This window comes from Leptodactylus fuscus, chromosome 4 (assembly GCF_031893055.1).
Source record: "Leptodactylus fuscus isolate aLepFus1 chromosome 4, aLepFus1.hap2, whole genome shotgun sequence".
Lineage (NCBI taxonomy): Eukaryota > Metazoa > Chordata > Amphibia > Anura > Leptodactylidae > Leptodactylus > Leptodactylus fuscus.
Window position 1 is genome coordinate 14,921,675 of NC_134268.1, and position 24,674 is coordinate 14,946,348.

A 24,674-nucleotide genomic window follows, 5' to 3' on the forward strand; every position below is an offset into this window, starting at 1 on the left:
ATCAATAAGACACGGTAACACTTACCCCGCAAAATTTTACAACTCTAAAGTCTGAGAGTTTTGAGCTATTTGGGTGTCTCTGTCCTACTTTTTCCGGATCATGACCACCAAGGGGCCTTTCGTATTACTTACAGGAACCAGGATGTCTTCGTATTTGTGCATACAGACTCCGGGGTACATGACTCCTCCATGGGCAAACAATTGCTGCATGAGCCACATAACAAATCTGATGTCTTCACTGCCCTCAGCAATCCTTCCTGGCACTTAGAGGGATCGTGTGACACACTTCAGGTTACCAAACAAACAAGCCGAATAAGATGGTTGGAGTCTCAGAGTATATTTTAAGTTCATGGTGGGGGAGGCGACCCGCCACATCGCGGCACATGGCTACATCCTTTGAGCCCCGCCTTCCCACCTATGGGTATTTTAAGGGTGTTCAGATTGTTCAATTACACCGAACAGGACAAGATTGGAAGAGAAAACATAATAATAATAAAAAAAATCTCTGCAAAGACGTCTGTTTACTCCTTGCTTAAGGTTAATGTTCCTCTGAGGGTGGCGCTGCGTTGGGGTCAATACCATCCAGTGTCCTCCAGAGCAGCCGTCTGCAGGGTAAGGTCATGGCCTGCTCTGGGCACCGAAATCTTTCATCTGATATTAGGTATCAGTTAAGATGGGGGTCTGCTGGACTGCTTAAGATATGGGGCAAGTAGTCTAGGGTCTGATGGTAATACACAGTCCAGTCATATTAATGTGACCAGCGCCTACTTTTGATGTCACGTGTCATCAGCCATCTGGGTGCACTCATCATTGTGGAAGGCACGATGGACCAACACAAGTAGGCATCTATCCTTGCGGACCATGTTCACCCCTACATGCGAATTGTTTTTCCTCAGGATGATGGCATCTACCAGCAGGACAATGCGACGTGTCATAAAGCTCACAGTGTACGTGCGTGGTCCGAGGAGCACCAGGATGAGTTTACCGTACTCCCTTGGCCAGCAAATTCCCCGGACTTGAACGCAATCGAGAATCTGTGGGATCACATTGATCAAGTTGTTCGCGCTACGGAGGCTCAATCGCGTAACCTAGTGCAGCTGGCCACGGCACTGGAGTCGGCATGGCTCAACATCCCAGTGATCATCATCACAACATCCCCTCTCTTCCTGCACGTCTCGCAGCTGTCCGCTCTACCAAAGGGGGTTATTCTGGGTTTTGATAGACAGTCACGTTAATGTAACTGGACTGTGTATATGGGGCATATAGTCTGGGGCATGATGGTAATATATGGGGCATATAGTCTGGGGTCTGAGTCTCTAGATTTAATTGTCTGATAGTTATATATAGGGGTTTGGTCTGGGGTCTACTAGTTTTTAGAGATGCCTTTGTACTGACCAGCACCCTGTGAAGCTTCTCCTCGGTGGACGTCACTGCGTAGAGCCCAAGCCCAGATCATGGCAGATCGATCTGAATTATCGTGTCGGTGGGGGCCCTTTTAGAAGTCTTGGGTTGAGGCTCATAAGCTTTGTGGATAGGGGCACCAAGCTATAATATACTGATCCATATGGTGCAGATCTGGTGCCCAGCGCCTGCTTTATGTCCTTGCTGTACCTTTTTACATTCTTAGATTTGATCATTTTTAAATACAAATTATTTTGCTACGTCCCAATAAGACACAGTGGTGAGCTCGTATCTGCATAAGTCATCTTACATGGCCGAGGATCTGGGTACGACTTGACACCCCATAGCTGTGCCCCTTCCTATCTCTGCAGCTTCCTCGGACATGAGCACATTCCTCCTGCGTGTTATCCGTGAACACCGAACATGTGTTTTTGCTTATGATGGAAGGTTCTCAGCACTGAATGTTTTTGCTCCTCCACGGGGCTTTTTTTTTCTGCCATTGTCTGAAATGAACTTAAGCAGAAGAAAAATTGAGCAACATCTGGACGAGACAGGTCCAAGACCTCCTAATGATCTGATCCGACTCACGTATTAACGTCAGAGCAGGCATGTTCTTACATTGGTGAGCTAGGAGGATGTAAACGTGGCGGTGAGGGGTGCAGCCCCCCAAGTTCATGGTAATCTGTGTACTTAGTCCATGCTCACTGTGCAATACTTTGTTTCCCCAGCGGTGGTGCTACAGGCAAACTGCAAACACAGGTTAGGGGGAAAGTGACTGATCAGTGGGGATCTAACTGCATTGATCTTGAGCATGGGGGTGTTTGACACCCCAATTTTCACAGAAGATGTGGTTGGAAATGTGTGCACCCCTGCTCATTATATAGGTCCCCCTCCTCACACTAAGGCTAGTTAAACTTCTTTGGTGTCCTTCCTGATTTTTCTTTGACGGTTGGCAGTTCGTGCATCGTAAATTTATTCCTTCTGCCCTCTGGTGCACGGAGTAGATTTATGATACACAGCCTTCCACTTACAGAAAGGAGATCAGTAACTTTATAATTGCAAAAGTAGCAGTTGATCAGGAGCATTTAATTAAGGAGGGGGCCCAATTACAATTTGGGGGCACTGACGGGGATGGGAATGTTGGGTAGCTTGTGTGCACAGACATGTTGTGAACAAGTCGTCATGGTGGTCTGGGCTGGAAATGGAAACCTGTAGCGGTACCCCAGCACACGTTCAATAAGTGCATACAAAAAAAAAGCACATACTGCATTGTATATGGTTATTGCAGCCGTTGCATTTCTATAGGCGCTCATTTACATACATTTGCATACATCTGCGTATACCTGGCTATAATTGCTCCTTTCAGCAATTATGGATAATTTGAAGCCACATACGTCTTGTAAAGTACACAGGAAGATTTCCTACCTTCATCAGAAACATTCCAGCAGTAATAACTACAATTAATTCAATTTTCCCCTTATGCTTACTCATAAAAACAGCCAGGGGCGCCCGGCGGCGGCGCCAAAACGTACTTGGAAGCGGTGATCTTCAGCGCCTGATTATCAAGCTTAGACCATTTCCTATCACTAATTCCAAACAACTATTCCCCGCAATTAGCTGCTAATTAGCAAGTGAGAGGAAAGTCTGCGAGTTACATCTGCCGAGGCCGCCAGGACTGCGCTCGCTTCTGAAGTCAACATAAAGGCGGCTGCAGGTGCGTCTTATATTTACAAGATGCTGCGATTCATAGCCAAGCTTATTTACAGAAACGAGGAATGAAGCTCTGCTAACAAGAATATTCAGGAAGACATAAGCAGAGAAACTTAAAGGGAATGTCCACCAGTGACTCTTAACCAGGGTACGATCGAACCCTAGGCCATATGCACGGTTCATTTTGTGTACCACTAAAAAAACATATACCTATTTCTTGAATTTGGAAAAAAAATCATATTTGATTTATCACTAAAGAAGGGTTCGGTGAATGTGCAGATTAGACTGGTGGGTTCGGTACCACAAACAAGGTTAAGAACCGCAGGTCTAGTCCCAGTTTGATTTTGGGTAGAAAATTCTGTGCTGATTAATTTTATAGGGATTGGAGCTCTGCCTATATAATACCAAGCTCCAAATTCTCTGTATGTTACATTTAGAAAGTTCTTGTAACCACCACAAGAGGGAGCTATGCTTACTATTCTGCTGGTACAGTCACTGTGTACATACATTACATTACTTATCCTGTATTATACTCCAGAGCTGCGCTCACTATTCTGCTGGTGCAGTCACTGTGTACATACATTACATTACTTATCCTGTATTATACTCCAGAGCTGTGCTCACTATTCTGCTGGTACAGTCACTGTGTACATACATTACATTACTTATCCTGTATTATACCCCAGAGCTGCACTCACTATTCTGCTGGTGCAGTCACTGTGTACATACATTACATTACTTATCCTGTATTATACTCCAGAGCTGCACTCACTATTCTGCTGGTACAGTCACTGTGTACATACATTACATTACTTATCCTGTATTATACTCCATAGCTGCGCTTACTATTCTGCTGGTACAGTCACTGTGTACATACATTACATTACTTATCCTGTATTATACTCCAGAGCTGCGCTCACTATTCTGCTGGTGCAGTCACTGTGTACATACATTACATTACTTATCCTGTATTATACTCCAGAGCTGCGCTCACTATTCTGCTGGTACAGTCACTCTGTACATACATTACATTACTTATCCTGTATTATACTCCAGAGCTGCGCTCACTATTCTGCTGGTGCAGTCACTGTGTACATACATTACATTACTTATCCTGTATTATACTCCAGATCTGCGCTCACTATTCTGCTGGTACAGTCACTGTGTACATACATTACATTACTTATCCTGTATTATACTCCAGATCTGCGCTCACTATTCTGCTGGTGCAGTCACTGTGTACATACATTACATTACTTATCCTGTATTATACTCCAGAGCTGCGCTCACTATTCTGCTGGTACAGTCACTGTGTACATACATTACATTACTTATCCTGTATTATACTCCAGAGCTGCACTCACTATTCTGCTGGTGTAGTCACTGTGTACATACATTACATTACTTATCCTGTATTTTACTGCAGAGCTGCGCTCACTATTCTGCTGGTACAGTCACTGTGTACATACATTACATTACTTATCCTGTATTATACTCCAGAGCTGCGCTCACTATTCTGCTGGTGTAGTCACTGTGTACATACATTACATTACTTATCCTGTATTATACTGCAGAGCTGCGCTCACTATTCTGCTGGTACAGTCACTGTGTACATACATTACATTACTTATCCTGTATTATACTCCAGAGCTGCGCTCACTATTCTGCTGGTGCAGTCACTGTGTACATACATTACATTACTTATCCTGTATTATACTGCAGAGCTGCGCTCACTATTCTGCTGGTGCAGTCACTGTGTACATACATTACATTACTTATCCTGTATTATACTCCAGAGCTGCACTCACTATTCTGCTGGTGCAGTCATTGTGTACATACATTACATTACTTATCCTGTATTATACTGCAGAGCTGCGCTCACTATTCTGCTGGTGCAGTCACTGTGTACATACATTACATTACTTATCCTATATTATACTCCAGAGCTGCGCTCACTATTCTGCTGGTACAGTCACTGTACATACATTACATTACTTATCCTGTATTATACACCAGAGCTGCGCTCACTATTCTGCTGGTGCAGTCACTGTGTACATACATTACATTACTTATCCTGTATTATACTGCAGAGCTGCGCACACTATTCTGCTGGTGCAGTCACTGTGTACATACATTACATTACTTATCCTGTATTATACCCCAGAGCTGCGCTCACTATTCTGCTGGTGCAGTCATTGTGTACATACATTACATTACTTATCCTGTATTATACTCCAGAGCTGCGCTCACTATTCTGCTGGTACAGTCGCTGTGTACATACATTACATTACTTAATCCTGTATTATACTCCAGAGCTGCGCTCACTATTCTGCTGGTGCAGTCACTGTGTACATACATTACATTACTTATCCTGTATTATACTGCAGAGCTGCGCTCACTATTCTGCTGGTACAGTCGCTGTGTACATACATTACATTACTTATCCTGTATTATACTGCAGAGCTGCGCTCACTATTCTGCTAGTACAGTCACTGTGTACATACATTACATTACTTATCCTGTATTATACTCCAGAGCTGCGCTCACTATTCTGCTGCTGTAGTCACTGTGTACATACATTACATTACTTATCCTGTATTATACTGCAGAGCTGCGCTCACTATTCTGCTGGTACAGTCACTGTGTACATACATTACATTACTTATCCTGTATTATACTCCAGAGCTGCGCTCACTATTCTGCTGGTGCAGTCACTGTGTACATACATTACATTACTTATCCTGTATTATACTCCAGAGCTGCGCTCACTATTCTGCTGGTGCAGTCACTGTGTACATACATTACATTACTTATCCTGTATTATACTGCAGAGCTGCGCTCACTATTCTGCTGGTACAGTCGCTGTGTACATACATTACATTACTTATCCTGTATTATACTGCAGAGCTGCGCTCACTATTCTGCTGGTACAGTCGCTGTGTACATACATTACATTACTTATCCTGTATTATACTGCAGAGCTGCGCTCACTATTCTGCTAGTACAGTCACTGTGTACATACATTACATTACTTATCCTGTATTATACTCCAGAGCTGCGCTCACTATTCTGCTGCTGTAGTCACTGTGTACATACATTACATTACTTATCCTGTATTATACTGCAGAGCTGCGCTCACTATTCTGCTGGTACAGTCACTGTGTACATACATTACATTACTTATCCTGTATTATACTCCAGAGCTGCGCTCACTATTCTGCTGGTGCAGTCACTGTGTACATACATTACATTACTTATCCTGTATTATACTCCAGAGCTGCACTCACTATTCTGCTGGTACAGTCACTGTGTACATACATTACATTACTTATCCTGTATTATACTGCAGAGCTGTACATGGTGACGGTCTTTTAGCTGTAAGCTTTACCAATGTTCTTGTATTTTGCAGGTGTGACTCTCGATTATACATGTTGTACTTCTATCAATCGTCCTAATTTTGGAAGCCGCGTCGGTGTTTTGCTCCTGTAACCCTTGCAGGTACGTGCACTATGTTTGTGTCTTTCTTTCTCTGACTCCACTGGTTTGGCCGTTCTCATTTATCTGGCGTCCTCTAACAGGCAGTATATTATGGGGATATACATGGCTAAAACTTTGGAAACGCCATAACATCTCTTTCATATTGGCTTCTTGCTCATATGACCTTGGAGCCATTGGTATTACTATGGAGTCCCCCTGATGCTTCATTTTCTGTTAACAGGCCCCCTTATCTAGGAAGGCTTACACTAAGCTGTGGAACATGTAAACAGGGAACCGTGTCTGATCAGCCGAGAGCCAGGCACTGATGCTGGGTAATAAGACCTAGTTTATAAAACATCACAAGGGTGATTCCTGGGGTTGCGGTCGGACCTGCAGTCAGGTAGTTCCTCACCAGACCCCTATTTTTAAGGACCTTTCCTTCTTCACATGGTCATTGTCCTGCTGGAACAAGAAAGAACCTTCTCTGTTAACCCATAAAGTTCAGCCAAACTTTTTCACTTCTCATTCAGAAGGAGTTTTTGCTTCTAAACCTCTTTGCAGATTCCTTTCCTTTGCTGGAGGGGCCGAGACCCAGGGGGAGATTTGACGAGATCCAGACTCCAGCTGTTTGCCTCAACATGATCAATTTCCAAAGAATAGATACTAAAAAATCCTAAGGCCCCCCATCCCCCTCCCCAACCCCGCTGCCCCCCTCCTGTTACATGGGTTGTGGTCTTGTTCTGCATCAGCAAAGTAAAACATAGGCCTTGTGTTTAACACTTTGTTGACCACCTGATGGTAACCATATGGGAAAAGTTTGTGTGACCATCACCGGTGAGCTAAGATTTTAATACAGAGTACAGAGCCCCTCTAATGTAATCAACCATGAATCCGTCCTCCGTCTGGTGTGATGACATCACTGCGCATTACTTTAACTGTTTGCGTCTACTCTATCTGGAGCTCTGCACATACAAGGAACACTCATATCTGATTACAAGGATGTTGGCATATTCCTGACTAAGCTGATACCGTAAAACCCCGTTATAAAATATTGAAGGTGTAACGTTATACTGTGTGTCATGTGTTACAGAGCCGTATTATACTTACATGTACAACAAAGTGGATTAAGAGCTGTGAGGAAACTAATTGACTCAAATGGCAGATATGATTGATTTAAAGGGCAAGTCCAGAACTGAACAATATGTACAGATTATATGTTATATAGAAGTGGTGCAGGGACATTACTGTAAAAGAGTGTTAGCAAATAGGTTGTGCAAATGCATTATACTATAATACTGCTACTATATACAAGAATATAACTACTACAATACTGCACCTGTGTATATAAATAGAACTATTATAATACTGCTCCTATGTACAAGAATATAACTACTATAATACTACCCCCTACGTACAAGAATATAACTACTATAATACTACTCCTATGTACAAGAATATAACTACTATAATACTACTCCTATGTACAAGAATATAACTACTATAATACTACCCCCTACGTACAAGAATATAACTACTATAATACTGCTCCTATGTACAAGAATATAACTACTATAATACTACTCCTATGTACAAGAATATAACTACTATAATACTACTCCTATGTACAAGAGTATAACTACTATAATACTACTCCTATGTACAAGAATATAACTACTATAATACTGCTCCTATGTACAAGAATATATCTACTATAATACTGCCTCCTATGTACAAGAATATAACTACTATAATACTGCCCCTATGTACAAGAATATAACTACTATAATACTGCCCCTATGTACAAGAATATAACTACTATAATACTACTCCTATGTGCAAGAATATAACTACTATAATACTACCTCCTATGTACAAGAATATAACTACTATAATACTACTCCTATGTACAAGAATATAACTACTATAATACTGCCCCTATGTACACGAATATAACTACTATAATACTGCCCCTATGTACAAGAATATAATTACTATAATACTACCTCCTATGTACAAGAATATAACTACTATAATACTACTACTATGTACAAGAATATAACTACTATAATACTACTGCTATGTACAAGAATATAACTACTATAATACTACTCCTATGTACAAGAATATAACTACTATAATACTGCCCCTATGTACACGAATATAACTACTATAATACTGCCCCTATGTACAAGAATATAACTACTATAATACTACCTCCTATGTACAAGAAAATAACTACTATAGTACTACCCCTACGTACAAGAATATAACTACTATAATACTACTCCTATGTACAAGAATATAACTACTATAATACTACTCCTATGTACAAGAATATAACTACTATAATATTACTCATATGTACAAGAATATAACTACTATAATACTACTCCTATGTACAAGAATAGAACTACTATAATACTACTCCTATGTACAAGAATATAACTACTACAATACTGCTCCTATGTACAAGAATATAACTACTATAATACTACTCCTATGTACAAGAATATAACTACTATAATACTGCCCCTATGTACAAGAATATAACTACTATAATACTACTACTATGTACAAGAATATAACTACTATAATACTGCCTCCTATGTACAAGAAAATAACTACTATAGTACTACCTCCTATGTACAAGAATATAACTACTATAATACTACTACTATGTACAAGAATATAACTACTATAATACTGCCCCCTATGTACAAGAATTTAACTACTATAATACTACTCCTATGTACAAGAATATAACTACTATAATACTGCTCCTATGTACAAGAATATAACTACTATAATACTACCCCCTATGTACAAGAATATAACTGCTATACTACTACTCCTATATACAAGAATATAACTGCTATACTACTACTCCTATGTACAAGAATATAATTACTATAATACTACTCCTATGTACAAGAATATAACTACTATAATACTACTCCTATGTACAAGAATATAAATACTATAATACTACCTCCTATGTACAAGAATATAACTACTATAATACTGCTCCTATGTACAAGGATATAACTACTATAATACTACTCCTATGTACAAGAATATAACTACTATAATACTACTCCTATGTACAAGACTATAACTACTATAATACTACCTCCTATGTACAAGAATATAACTACTATAATACTACCTCCTATGTACAAGAATATAACTACTATAATACTACCTCCTATGTACAAGAATATAACTACTATAATACTACCTCCTATGTACAAGAATATAACTACTATAATTCTGCTCCTATGTACAAGAATATAACTACTATAATACTACTCCTATGTACAAGAATATAACTACTATAATACTACTCCTATGTACAAGAATATAACTACTATAATACTACTCCTATGTACAAGAATATAACTACTATAATACTACTCCTATGTACAAGAATATAACTACTATAATACTACTCCTATGTACAAGAATATAACTACTATAATACTACTCCTATGTACAAGACTATAACTACTATAATACTACCTCCTATGTACAAGAATATAACTACTATAATACTACCTCCTATGTACAAGAATATAACTACTATAATTCTGCTCCTATGTACAAGAATATAACTACTATAATACTACTCCTATGTACAAGAATATAACTACTATAATACTACTCCTATGTACAAGAATATAACTACTATAATACTACTCCTATGTACAAGAATATAACTACTATAATACTACTCCTATGTACAAGAATATAACTACTATAATACTGCTCCTATGTACAAGAATATAACTACTATAATACTGCTCCTATGTACAAGAATATAACTACTATAATACTACCTCCTATGTACAAGAATATAACTACTATAATACTGCTCCTATGTACAAGAATATAACTACTATAATACTACTCCTATGTACAAGAATTTAACTACTATAATACTGCCCCTATGTACAAGAATATAACTACTATAATACTACTTCTATGTGCAAGAATATAACTACTATAATACTACCTCCTATGTACAAGAATATAACTACTATAATTCTGCTCCTATGTACAAGAATATAACTACTATAATACTGCTCCTATGTACAAGAATATAACTACTATAATACTACTCCTATGTACAAGAATATAACTACTATAATACTACTCCTATGTACAAGAATATAACTACTATAATACTGCCCCTATGTACAAGAATATAACTACTATAATACTGCTCCTATGTACAAGAATATAACTACTATAATACTGCTGCTATGTACAAGAATATAAATACTATAATACTGTGCTCCTATGTACAAGAATATAACTACTATAATACTACTCCTATGTACAAGAATATAACTACTATAATACTACTCCTATGTACAAGAATATAACTACTATAATACTACTCCTATGTACAAAGATATAACTACTATAATACTGCCCCCTATGTACAAGAATATAAATACTATAATACTGCTCCTATGTACAAGACTATAACTACTATAATACTACCTCCTATGTACAAGAATATAACTACTATAATACTGCTCCTATGTACAAAGATATAACTACTATAATACTGCCCCCTATGTACAAGAATATAAATACTATAATACTGCTCCTATGTACAAGAATATAACTACTATAATACTGCTCCTATGTACAAGAATATAACTACTATAATACTACCTCCTATGTACAAGAATATAACTACTATAATACTGCTCCTATGTACAAGAATATAACTACTATAATACTACTCCTATGTACAAGAATTTAACTACTATAATACTGCCCCTATGTACAAGAATATAACTACTATAATACTGCTCCTATGTACAAGAATATAACTACTATAATACTACTCCTATGTACAAGAATTTAACTACTATAATACTGCCCCTATGTACAAGAATATAACTACTATAATACTACTTCTATGTGCAAGAATATAACTACTATAATACTACCTCCTATGTACAAGAATATAACTACTATAATTCTGCTCCTATGTACAAGAATATAACTACTATAATACTGCTCCTATGTACAAGAATATAACTACTATAATACTACTCCTATGTACAAGAATATAACTACTATAATACTACTCCTATGTACAAGAATTTAACTACTATAATACTGCCCCTATGTACAAGAATATAACTACTATAATACTGCTCCTATGTACAAGAATATAACTACTATAATACTGCTCCTATGTACAAGAATATAACTACTATAATACTGTGCTCCTATGTACAAGAATATAACTACTATAATACTACTCCTATGTACAAGAATATAACTACTATAATACTACTCCTATGTACAAGAATATAACTACTATAATACTACCTCCTATGTACAAGAATATAACTACTATAATACTGCTCCTATGTACAAGAATATAACTACTATAATACTGCTCCTATGTACAAGAATATAACTACTATAATACTGCTCCTATGTACAAGAATATAACTACTATAATACTACTCCTATGTACAAGAATATAACTACTATAATACTACCTCCTATGTACAAGAATATAACTACTATAATACTACTCCTATGTACAAGAATATAACTACTATAATACTACTCCTATGTACAAGAATATAACCACTATAATACTGCTACTATGTACAAGAATATAACTACTATAATACTGCTCCTATGTACAAGAATATAACTACTATAATACTACTCCTATGTACAAGGATATAACTACTATAATACTGCTCCTATGTACAAGAATATAACTACTATAATACTACCTCCTATGTACAAGAAAATAACTACTATAGTACTACCCCTACGTACAAGAATATAACTACTATAATACTACTCCTATGTACAAGAATATAACTACTATAATACTACTCCTATGTACAAGAATATAACTACTATAATACTACTCATATGTACAAGAATAGAACTACTATAATACTACTCCTATGTACAAGAATAGAACTACTATAATACTACTCCTATGTACAAGAATATAACTACTATAATACTGCTCCTATGTACAAGAATATAACTACTATAATACTACCCCCTATGTACAAGAATATAACTGCTATACTACTACTCCTATATACAAGAATATAACTGCTATACTACTACTCCTATGTACAAGAATATAATTACTATAATACTACTCCTATGTACAAGAATATAACTACTATAATACTACTCCTATGTACAAGAATATAAATACTATAATACTACCTCCTATGTACAAGAATATAACTACTATAATACTGCTCCTATGTACAAGGATATAACTACTATAATACTACTCCTATGTACAAGAATATAACTACTATAATACTACTCCTATGTACAAGACTATAACTACTATAATACTACCTCCTATGTACAAGAATATAACTACTATAATACTACCTCCTATGTACAAGAATATAACTACTATAATACTACCTCCTATGTACAAGAATATAACTACTATAATACTACCTCCTATGTACAAGAATATAACTACTATAATTCTGCTCCTATGTACAAGAATATAACTACTATAATACTACTCCTATGTACAAGAATATAACTACTATAATACTACTCCTATGTACAAGAATATAACTACTATAATACTACTCCTATGTACAAGAATATAACTACTATAATACTACTCCTATGTACAAGACTATAACTACTATAATACTACCTCCTATGTACAAGAATATAACTACTATAATACTGCTCCTATGTACAAAGATATAACTACTATAATACTGCCCCCTATGTACAAGAATATAAATACTATAATACTGCTCCTATGTACAAGAATATAACTACTATAATACTGCTCCTATGTACAAGAATATAACTACTATAATACTACCTCCTATGTACAAGAATATAACTACTATAATACTGCTCCTATGTACAAGAATATAACTACTATAATACTACTCCTATGTACAAGAATTTAACTACTATAATACTGCCCCTATGTACAAGAATATAACTACTATAATACTACTTCTATGTGCAAGAATATAACTACTATAATACTACCTCCTATGTACAAGAATATAACTACTATAATTCTGCTCCTATGTACAAGAATATAACTACTATAATACTGCTCCTATGTACAAGAATATAACTACTATAATACTACTCCTATGTACAAGAATATAACTACTATAATACTACTCCTATGTACAAGAATATAACTACTATAATACTGCCCCTATGTACAAGAATATAACTACTATAATACTGCTCCTATGTACAAGAATATAACTACTATAATACTGCTGCTATGTACAAGAATATAACTACTATAATACTGTGCTCCTATGTACAAGAATATAACTACTATAATACTACTCCTATGTACAAGAATATAACTACTATAATACTACTCCTATGTACAAGAATATAACTACTATAATACTACTCCTATGTACAAAGATATAACTACTATAATACTGCCCCCTATGTACAAGAATATAAATACTATAATACTGCTCCTATGTACAAGACTATAACTACTATAATACTACCTCCTATGTACAAGAATATAACTACTATAATACTGCTCCTATGTACAAAGATATAACTACTATAATACTGCCCCCTATGTACAAGAATATAAATACTATAATACTGCTCCTATGTACAAGAATATAACTACTATAATACTGCTCCTATGTACAAGAATATAACTACTATAATACTACCTCCTATGTACAAGAATATAACTACTATAATACTGCTCCTATGTACAAGAATATAACTACTATAATACTACTCCTATGTACAAGAATTTAACTACTATAATACTGCCCCTATGTACAAGAATATAACTACTATAATACTGCTCCTATGTACAAGAATATAACTACTATAATACTACTCCTATGTACAAGAATTTAACTACTATAATACTGCCCCTATGTACAAGAATATAACTACTATAATACTACTTCTATGTGCAAGAATATAACTACTATAATACTACCTCCTATGTACAAGAATATAACTACTATAATTCTGCTCCTATGTACAAGAATATAACTACTATAATACTGCTCCTATGTACAAGAATATAACTACTATAATACTACTCCTATGTACAAGAATATAACTACTATAATACTACTCCTATGTACAAGAATTTAACTACTATAATACTGCCCCTATGTACAAGAATATAACTACTATAATACTGCTCCTATGTACAAGAATATAACTACTATAATACTGCTCCTATGTACAAGAATATAACTACTATAATACTGTGCTCCTATGTACAAGAATATAACTACTATAATACTACTCCTATGTACAAGAATATAACTACTATAATACTACTCCTATGTACAAGAATATAACTACTATAATACTACCTCCTATGTACAAGAATATAACTACTATAATACTGCTCCTATGTACAAGAATATAACTACTATAATACTGCTCCTATGTACAAGAATATAACTACTATAATACTGCTCCTATGTACAAGAATATAACTACTATAATACTACTCCTATGTACAAGAATATAACTACTATAATACTACCTCCTATGTACAAGAATATAACTACTATAATACTACTCCTATGTACAAGAATATAACTACTATAATACTACTCCTATGTACAAGAATATAACCACTATAATACTGCTACTATGTACAAGAATATAACTACTATAATACTGCTCCTATGTACAAGAATATAACTACTATAATACTACTCCTATGTACAAGGATATAACTACTATAATACTGCTCCTATGTACAAGAATATAACTACTATAATACTACCTCCTATGTACAAGAAAATAACTACTATAGTACTACCCCTACGTACAAGAATATAACTACTATAATACTACTCCTATGTACAAGAATATAACTACTATAATACTACTCCTATGTACAAGAATATAACTACTATAATACTACTCATATGTACAAGAATAGAACTACTATAATACTACTCCTATGTACAAGAATAGAACTACTATAATACTACTCCTATGTACAAGAATATAACTACTACAATACTGCTCCTATGTACAAGAATATAACTACTATAATACTACTCCTATGTACAAGAATATAACTACTATAATACTACTCCTATGTACAAGAATATAACTACTATAATACTGCCCCTATGTACAAGAATATAACTACTATAATACTACCTCCTATGTACAAGAAAATAACTACTATAGTACTACCTCCTATGTACAAGAATATAACTACTATAATACTACTACTATGTACAAGAATATAACTACTATAATACTGCCCCCTATGTACAAGAATTTAACTACTATAATACTACTCCTATGTACAAGAATATAACTACTATAATACTGCTCCTATGTACAAGAATATAACTACTATAATACTACCCCCTATGTACAAGAATATAACTGCTATACTACTACTCCTATGTACAAGAATATAACTGCTATACTACTACTCCTATGTACAAGAATATAATTACTATAATACTACTCCTATGTACAAGAATATAACTACTATAATACTACTCCTATGTACAAGAATATAAATACTATAATACTACCTCCTATGTACAAGAATATAACTACTATAATACTGCTCCTATGTACAAGGATATAACTACTATAATACTACTCCTATGTACAAGAATATAACTACTATAATACTACTCCTATGTACAAGACTATAACTACTATAATACTACCTCCTATGTACAAGAATATAACTACTATAATACTACCTCCTATGTACAAGAATATAACTACTATAATACTGCTCCTATGTACAAAGATATAACTACTATAATACTGCCCCCTATGTACAAGAATATAAATACTATAATACTGCTCCTATGTACAAGAATATAACTACTATAATACTACCTCCTATGTACAAGAATATAACTACTATAATACTGCTCCTATGTACAAGAATATAACTACTATAATACTACTCCTATGTACAAGAATTTAACTACTATAATACTGCCCCTATGTACAAGAATATAACTACTATAATACTACTTCTATGTGCAAGAATATAACTACTATAATACTACCTCCTATGTACAAGAATATAACTACTATAATTCTGCTCCTATGTACAAGAATATAACTACTATAATACTACTCCTATGTACAAGAATATAACTACTATAATACTACTCCTATGTACAAGAATATAACTACTATAATACTACTCCTATGTACAAGAATATAACTACTATAATACTACTCCTATGTACAAGACTATAACTACTATAATACTACCTCCTATGTACAAGAATATAACTACTATAATACTGCTCCTATGTATAAAGATATAACTACTATAATACTGCCCCCTATGTACAAGAATATAAATACTATAATACTGCTCCTATGTACAAGAATATAACTACTATAATACTGCTCCTATGTACAAGAATATAACTACTATAATACTGCTCCTATGTACAAGAATATAACTACTATAATACTACTCCTATGTACAAGAATTTAACTACTATAATACTGCCCCTATGTACAAGAATATAACTACTATAATACTGCCTCCTATGTACAAGAATATACCTACTATAATACTACCTCCTATGTACAAGAATATAACTACTATAATACTACCTCCTATGTACAAGAATATAACTACTATAATACTGCTCCTATGTACAAGAATATAACTACTATAATACTGCCTCCTATGTACAAGAATATACCTACTATAATACTACCTCTTATGTACAAGAATATAACTACTATAATACTACCTCCTATGTACAAGAATATAACTACTATAATACTACCTCCTATGTACAAGAATATAACTACTATAATACTACTGCTATGTACAAGAATATAACTACTATAATACTACTCCTATGTACAAGAATATAACTACTATAATACTGCTCCTATGTACAAGAATATAACTACTATAATACTGCTCCTATGTACAAGAATATAACTACTACAATACATCTTCTTGTAGACAAGTACTAGATTATTCTGTGTATTTCCCCCAGCACCTTTATGTTTACAGTACACTTTGGTCTTCGGTGTGGTGTTGCGCCATATACCGCTACGTCATCTCTGATATTAGCAGGGTGTATTTTTGTCCTGGTGTTTTGGACACAGTGTACATTGGCAGTGCCCCGGACGAGGTGGGTGCACTTTATTGCTTCAGACGACTTTTTTTTCCTGTCTATTGCAGTAAGACTGTCTTCCGCCCGCCCAGATATCATGAAGTAATGTGTAATAACACAGATGGAAGTTTTTATTTTTAGCTTTAGTATTTCTTACATAATATCGTTTTATTTATTTACCAAAATTTTTGACACTTTGAAATTCCCAGAGACAGGCGGAGAGTTTATTGCACCGCTGCGGCGTCAGATAACATGTACGATTATGTGATTATTAGTCTTATTATGTGGCTTATTCTCCTGACACAGTGCACCAAACCTTCTGCAGAGTTAGGGAATGAGTCTGGTCTTCATTTGCTCCACAGGATCACCTTTGTAGCTAAATTGTTGCGCCCTCTAGTGGTGGCAGCAGACAGGTAGAGTATTACTATTAACTCTGTATCTATGTAGAGGATTTGTTACTCTGTATCATTGATACTTATCTGATCACTGGGACCGCTACGGACGCCAAATAAGGGGTCCCCCAGTGCACGTGTGGCCACTTTGTTCACTTCTGTGGGAGTGTATAGCCTGCAGTTCCATAGGTGTGAATGGTGGTCAGTGGTCACACATGAGCACTACCACTCCATCACAAAGGGGACTCAAGGACCCCCATTGTCACGATTTGTTGGCGTGTCAGCGGTCAGACCCCGGCGGATCAGACTCTTATCCCCTATACTGTGGATAGATGATAAAAATAGTGTTTGTGGGACATCCCCTTTAAGATACAAGTACAAAATCCTGCAATTTCCACTCTGGCCACTAAGCCTAATAATATACCGATACTTGTCAATTCCATAGGGGGTTTTCTTTGCGGGAATTGCCTCATTTGAATCAGACTGGGTTACAATGGAAGAGAACGCGTCTATAAATAACACTATTCACCCATGGTTCCCTCCAAAACTGACAATTGATGATGTCACAGCACAATTGTATCAAATTAAAAAAAAACAAAAACTGGCAACACATTCCGTTTTAGACCTGTATATGACCAACTCGGCTCTGCTACATCTGTAAAAAAAAACGTAAAACAAAAGTGTAAGTGTAGGAGCTGCAGATGTGGAGAGCGCTCGGGTTTCAGCATGTGCTCGCCACCTGTGCTGCCCCTTGTCTGTGGTACGTGAGGCTCCGGCGCTCGCTTTCGGGGCTTCGCAGTCAGCGCCGTACGGTCGGGGAACATTTCTTCCCTGGAGGTTTAATTAGCGCAGTAAATATAGAGCGGGGACGCGGACGCTCACATTTCCACGACGTTACTTAAGATTTATTCTGACTATTAATTTTCTGGCTTGTGGACTTGCTTGCCTGGTGGATAGCCTCGGAATTTTTATGTAGGCCCAAAAAACCCAAAAAATTGAGTTTTGAGATTCATGCCTACTAGGGTTGAGCGATCGGGATCGGAAAAGATCGGATTTCGATCAAGTAAATTTCACGATTCCGATCCCGACCTTTTGCAGCGGGATTGAGGTCAGAGGTTATCTCAAGATCGGCTCAACCCTAAAAGTGACTTTTCCCATAGAGAAACATTGACTAGGGTTGAGCCATTGGGATCGGATTTCGATCGTCAATTGAGCAAATTTCGGGATCTGCTGGAAAATGATCGGAAATCAGATTTTATAATCGATCCTCACGATCGGCTCAACCCTAATGCCTACATTTGTAAGGTGCAGTCAACAAAAAATCGGGGACAGCGCCACCCTGATGCATTGGCCACATTTGGTATTGCAAATCTGTTCAAGAATTTTACTTTTTTTGTTAGCCTGCTCTTGTACAGTATTGTTGAGTGTAGTCCGGAGATACATCTGTCCTATCAGGAGTCCTCCGCATCCTGAGCTCTGCTGACCACATGGGAGCAGGAATTCGGGGAATGTTTTTGAACTGATAAGAAATGTTTTTCCTTTTAGAGGGAGAATCTGGTTTATAGCACTCCAGGTATTTGCTGCTGACATGTCAATGATGGGGGTTGTTATGGCCGGGTGCACCATGGAGGGGCGGGGGAGGTCTTGTGCTCTCACGCAGGTCTGTGCTGGAGGTTTTGTGTAGGGGGGGGTTATAAAGTGTTTGTTGCTTTTGGAGTCAAATCAGGATTGGATCCAGTAGGAAGAAGAGGTATGTTTTTTTTTGTTTTTGTTTTTTTGGTTTTTTTTTTTTACCACTAGTGTCACCTATAAGGTATCTGTAAATCTATACTGACCTATATGATTGGCTGATATCTCTATTCCCAGCCCTTCCAAGGCTTTTTAATGAATTGCACATTGACTTAGAAGGTAACTACCCATAGGTGGCGCTAGAGCGGCAGTATTCATCCTTCAACAGAGCTAACATGTAACAACTATTGTGGCCTGCACATATTACAGAAGGTGTCCCCAGTCATGATCTACTTACCTAGAGCAAAGGCCGTCTGCTAGCCCCTGTATGTAGAGAATATCTGGGCAAAAACTGTAAAAAAAATAAATAAAAATAATGCAAATTGTCAGATATACTTAGAGTGATATGCTGGTTCTGGTGACAGTAACCTATCTATCTGCAGGGCTGGGGTGATATGCTGGTTCTGGTGACAGTAACCTATCTATCTGCAGGGCTGGGGTGATATGCTGGTTCTGGTGACAGTAACCTATCTATCTGCAGGGCTGGGGTGATATGCTGGGGTCTGGTGACAGTAACCTATCTATCTGCAGGGCTGTGGTGATATGCTGGGGTCTGGTGACAGTAACCTATCTATCTGCAGGGCTGGGGTGATATGCTGGTTCTGGTGACAGTAACCTATCTATCTGCAGGGCTGGGGTGATATGCTGGTTCTGGTGACAGTAACCTATCTATCTGCAGGGCTGGGGTGATATGCTGGTTCTGGTGACAGTAACCTATCTATCTGCAGGGCTGGGATGATATGCTGGTTCTGGTGACAGTAACCTATCTATCTGCAGGACTGGGGTGATATGCTGGGTCTGGTGACAGTAACCTATCTATCTGCAGGGCTGGGGTGATATGCTGGTTCTGGTGACAGTAACCTATCTATCTGCAGGGCTGGGGTGATATGCTGGTTCTGGTGACAGTAACCTATCTATCTGCAGGGCTGGGGTGATATGCTGGGGTCTGGTGACAGTAACCTATCTATCTGCAGGGCTGTGGTGATATGCTGGGGTCTGGTGACAGTAACCTATCTATCTGCAGGGCTGGGGTAATATGCTGGTTCTGGTGACTATAACCTATCTATCTGCAGGGCTGGGGTGATATGCTGGTTCTGGTGACAGTAACCTATCTATCTGCAGGGCTGGGGTGATATGCTGGTTCTGGTGACAGTAACCTATCTATCTGCAGGGCTGGGGTGATATGCTGGTTCTGGTGACAGTAACCTATCTATCTGCAGGGCTGGGATGATATGCTGGTTCTGGTGACAGTAACCTATCTATCTGCAGGGCTGGGATGATATGCTGGTTCTGGTGACAGTAACCTATCTATCTGCAGGACTGGGGTGATATGCTGGGTCTGGTGGCACTAACCTATCTATCTGCAGGGCTGGGGTGATATGCTGGTTCTGGTGACACTAACCTATCTATCTGCAGGGCTGGGGTGATATGCTGGTTCTGGTGACAGTAACCTATCTATCTGCAGGGCTGGGGTGATATGCTGGTTCTGGTGACAGTAACCTATCTATCTGCAGGGCTGGGGTGATATGCTGGGGTCTGGTGACAGTAACCTATCTATCTGCAGGGCTGTGGTGATATGCTGGGGTCTGGTGACAGTAACCTATCTATCTGCAGGGCTGGGGTGATATGCTGGTTCTGGTGACAGTAACCTATCTATCTGCAGGGCTGGGGTGATATGCTGGTTCTGGTGACAGTAACCTATCTATCTGCAGGGCTGGGGTGATATGCTGGTTCTGGTGACAGTAACCTATCTATCTGCAGGGCTGGGATGATATGCTGGTTCTGGTGACAGTAACCTATCTATCTGCAGGGCTGGGGTGATATGCTGGTTCTGGTGACAGTAACCTATCTATCTGCAGGACTGGGGTGATATGCTGGGTCTGGTGACAGTAACCTATCTATCTGCAGGACTGGGGTGATATGCTGGTTCTGGTGACAGTAACCTATCTATCTGCAGGGCTGGGGTGATATGCTGGTTCTGGTGACAGTAACCTATCTATCTGCAGGACTGGGGTGATATGCTGGGTCTGGTGACAGTAACCTATCTATCTGCAGGGCTGGGGTGATATGCTGGTTCTGGTGACAGTAACCTATCTATCTGCAGGGCTGGGGTGATATGCTGGTTCTGGTGACAGTAACCTATCTATCTGCAGGGCTGGGGTGATATGCTGGGGTCTGGTGACAGTAACCTATCTATCTGCAGGGCTGTGGTGATATGCTGGGGTCTGGTGACAGTAACCTATCTATCTGCAGGGCTGGGGTAATATGCTGGTTCTGGTGACTATAACCTATCTATCTGCAGGGCTGGGGTGATATGCTGGTTCTGGTGACAGTAACCTATCTATCTGCAGGGCTGGGGTGATATGCTGGTTCTGGTGACAGTAACCTATCTATCTGCAGGGCTGGGGTGATATGCTGGTTCTGGTGACAGTAACCTATCTATCTGCAGGGCTGGGATGATATGCTGGTTCTGGTGACAGTAACCTATCTATCTGCAGGGCTGGGATGATATGCTGGTTCTGGTGACAGTAACCTATCTATCTGCAGGACTGGGGTGATATGCTGGGTCTGGTGGCACTAACCTATCTATCTGCAGGGCTGGGGTGATATGCTGGTTCTGGTGACACTAACCTATCTATCTGCAGGGCTGGGGTGATATGCTGGTTCTGGTGACAGTAACCTATCTATCTGCAGGGCTGGGGTGATATGCTGGTTCTGGTGACAGTAACCTATCTATCTGCAGGGCTGGTGCCTATAAGTTGTCTCTCTCTCTCTGTATACTGTGTTCCATATGTGTCAGTCTTTACTGCCGTTCTGACATTGTATTCTCATACAGGATAGTGATATAGACAGTATGACTGTGAGTGTCTTCAGTAAGTGATGCCTGGTCCTTCCTGCGATCTGTGCCGCTTTCTGATATAGTTTCATTTCCCCGGCACTCAGGGCCTTGTATATTTGCAGATTTCTCTTGTGTCATTTGATGCTGCGCTTGTGACATCAGCAGATTCCAGCACCTTTATTCATGAGCGCCAGACATGACTTCATGGGGATCGCGCTGCCAACTTGTAGCCATTTAAAACAACTTATTGGGGGGTGCCCAGCACTTTTTAGCAGAAACCCCTGACTAAGCAGGGCGGATACTCAGAGTCACGGCCAGTCCTAGTCATGAGATGCTCGGCCGTGTCATTCAGAGACTCCCCATTGTCCATTCATCATTTTTGGACTGATTCATAGACTGGTGGAGCAGAGCTGAGTTTGTCACTGAAGTGCTCGGAGAAAACAGTTACCGTAATGTAGCAGGTTTACCTTCAATCAATGTGTATGGGGCCTGCTGTATAGACGGCTCTGCTACATGTGTTATAATTACCCGTAGACTGTACCACTACAAACCCGTACAGAAGGAGGGGAAGGGGGGGGGGGGGTCCAGAGAGTAAGAACTTCACCACAGGGGGGAATCTGCGGGTCGGATCCACAACCATATAACACTGATGACGATCCAGTATTACAAGCTCAACAAGAAATGGTCACTTTAACTTCTCTCACATGGTGGTCACCGAGAGTCGCAAATCTCAAATCTACCTAGTTGTTTATGGCAGCAAATGTAACCTACCTACCTTACTACTTTCTAAACATAGGCTACCACTTAAAGGGATGGTGTCACCTGAACCAGCATATCACCCCAGCCCTGCAGATAGATAGGTTACTGTCACCAGAACCAGCATATCACCCCAGCCCTGCAGATAGATAGGTTACTGTCACCAGAACCAGCATATCACCCCAGCCCTGCAGATAGATAGGTTACTGTCACCAGAACCAACATATCACCCCAGCCCTGCAGATAGATAGGTTACTGTCACCAGAACCAGCATATCACCCCAGCCCTGCAGATAGATAGGTTACTGTCACCAGAACCAACATATCACCCCAGCCCTGCAGATAGATAGGTTACTGTCACCAGAACCAACATATCACCCCAGCCCTGCAGATAGATAGGTTACTGTCACCAGAACCAGCATATCACCCCAGCCCTGCAGATAGATAGGTTACTGTCACCAGAACCAGCATATCACCCCAGCCCTGCAGATAGATAGGTTACTGTCACCAGAACCAACATATCACCCCAGCCCTGCAGATAGATAGGTTACTGTCACCAGACCCAGCATATCACCTCAACCCTGCAGATAGATAGGTTACTGTCACCAGACCCAGCATATCACCCCAACCCTGCAGATAGATAGGTTACTGTCACCAGAACCAACATATCACCCCAGCCCTGCAGATAAATAGGTTACTGTCACCAGACCCAGCATATCACCCCAGCCCTGCAGATAGATAGGTTAGTGTCACCAGAACCAGCATATCACCCCAACCCTGCAGATAGATAGGTTAGTGTCACCAGACCCAGCATATCACCCCAGCCCTGCAGATAGATAGGTTACTGTCACCAGAACCAGCATATCACCCCAGCCCTGCAGATAGATAGGTTACTGTCACCAGAACCAGTATATCACCCCAACCCTGCAGATAGATAGGTTACTGTCACCAGTACCAGTATATCACCCCAACCCTGCAGATAGATAGGTTACTGTCACCAGACCCAGCATATCACCCCAGTCCTGCAGATAGATAGGTTACTGTCACCAGGACCCAGTATATCACCCTAGCCCTGCAGATAGATAGGTTACTGTCACCAGAACCAGCATATCACTCCAGCCCTGCAGATAGATAGGTTACTGTCACCAGGACC

At 38.5% G+C, this 24,674-nt stretch overlaps 1 protein-coding gene across 1 annotated transcript in view; it reads left to right on the forward strand.

Annotated features, from left to right (window-relative positions):
* ST3GAL1 (ST3 beta-galactoside alpha-2,3-sialyltransferase 1) overlaps positions 1–24,674 on the forward strand; it is a 115,321-nt gene that overhangs the window by 63,083 nt on the left and 27,564 nt on the right. Inside the window, exon 3 of the mRNA XM_075270085.1 lies at positions 6,521–6,609. The gene's annotated coding sequence lies outside the window, so the exon portion shown is untranslated. The remainder of the gene's footprint in view (positions 1–6,520; positions 6,610–24,674) is intronic.